The sequence below is a fragment of the Nannospalax galili genome, unplaced genomic scaffold, assembly GCF_000622305.1.
Source record: "Nannospalax galili isolate Female #2095 unplaced genomic scaffold, S.galili_v1.0 scaffold575, whole genome shotgun sequence".
Taxonomy (NCBI): domain Eukaryota; kingdom Metazoa; phylum Chordata; class Mammalia; order Rodentia; family Spalacidae; genus Nannospalax; species Nannospalax galili.
This window is the reverse complement of record NW_008335442.1, coordinates 1,029,256-1,031,083: the sequence shown is the minus strand read 5'-3', so window position 1 is coordinate 1,031,083 and position 1,828 is coordinate 1,029,256.

Genomic DNA, 1,828 nt, shown 5'->3' with positions numbered 1-1,828 from the left:
GTTGAATCTCCTCTTTGTATACTGGACACTGGTTCAAGTATATCTGGTGGGGTCTACTCAGCCTCCTTGATCAAGAGGACAGGTGACCTACCATCATTACAGGACATTTTGAGAGATGCTCATAGTCCCCTGGAACTAGTCAACCTAGGAGGGCAAGGAGCAAAAAGTGTCCTTTATGTCCCTCTGACCAAATTAGTATAGGCCTCAAAGTATGTCTGTTAAACATCCAAGAAGGTTAGTTCCACCAGTCTGGTACTTTTAATTACTGTGCGTCGTGTAGATAAATCTTGGGCAAAGACCAATTGTTCTCAGATAAACCTTACCTAGACATATATTTCTTGATCTGCTATGTCTAATTTGTTAGTAGGTTGTAGAAGTCATATGGGTCCCTCAGGTTTTCAAAACCAGCTAGGCATTGTTTATCTCTCTCATTGTCTCACCCCTTCATCATGGTTTTCCCACTTAAGGTGCCCCCATTTCACCCCTTTCTCCCTTAATAACACCCTTCTCCTATGGTCCTAACTCTCTTGAGCTCCTTCTTTCCCTTTATCCCCTAGGTTCCTTGTATACCCTTCCCTCCCCTCTCTCTTAAACTGACCCAATTTTTATCCATATCTCCCTTATTAAGGCATGTTTCCTACTGTTCTTCTCTTTCAGGTTCTTTCTTTTCCTTTACCTCCCTGGTTCCTTTCCATTATCCTGATTCCTATAGTTATGTCTGGTTACATACTCATTTATCAGGGTCTGCTTCTAGGATCCACATATGAGGGAGAGCATATGTTGATTTTTTTTCTTAGTCACTTATAACAGTTTTGTTCCATCCATTTATCTACAAATTTCATGATTTTCTCTTTCTTTACTGCTGAGGAAAACGCCATCGTATAAATGAACCACATTTTCATTATCCACTTGTCAACTGAGGGACACTTAGGTTGCTTCCATCTCTTAGCTATTGTGAAAAGAGCAGCAACAAACATGGATGTACAAGTGTCTCTGCAACAGGATGAGTTCTTTGGGTATATGCCAAGGAGTGGTATGACTGGGTAAAATAGTAGGTTCATTTGTAGTTTTTTAAGAGTTCTTTATACTGCTTTCCATAGGGGTTGAACCAGTTTGCAGCCCCACCTGCAGTGGATGAGTGTTCCCCTTTCCTCACATCCTCCCCAACATTTGGTATCATTTGTTCTCTTGATCTTAGCCAGTCTGACTGGGGTAAGATGAAATCTTAAAGTGGTTTTAATTTGCATTTTCCTAGTTATTAGTGATGTTGAACATCTTTTAAGATGTTTCATAGCCATCTTTACTTCTTCTTTTGAGAACTCTGCTAAGCTCCTTAGCCCATCTTTTAACTGGGTTGCTTCTTGTCTTGGTTCTCTGTTTTTTGAGTTCATTATATATTCAGGTTATTAAACCTCTGTGAGATGTGTCACTGAAGATTTTTTCCCATTCTGTGGGTTTTCTGTTTGCTTCATTGGTTCCCTCCTTTAATGCACAGAAGCTTTTTAGTTTAATGAGGTCCCATTTGTTAATTCTTGCCCTTCTTTCCTGAGCAATTGATGTCCGATTTAGAAAACCCTTTCCTACACCTATGTCTTGTAGGTTTTCCCCAACATTTTCTTCTAATTGTTTCAGAGTTTCAGGCTTTACTTTGAGGTCTTTGAGCCATTTGGAATTGACTTTTGTGCAGGGTGAAAGATAGGGGTTTAGTTTCATTCTTCTACAAGTGGAGATCCAGTTTTGCCAGCACCATTTGCTGAACATGCTGTCTTTCCTCCAGTTAATGTTCTTGGACCCTTTGTCAAATATCAGGTGGCTAAAATTGCATTTA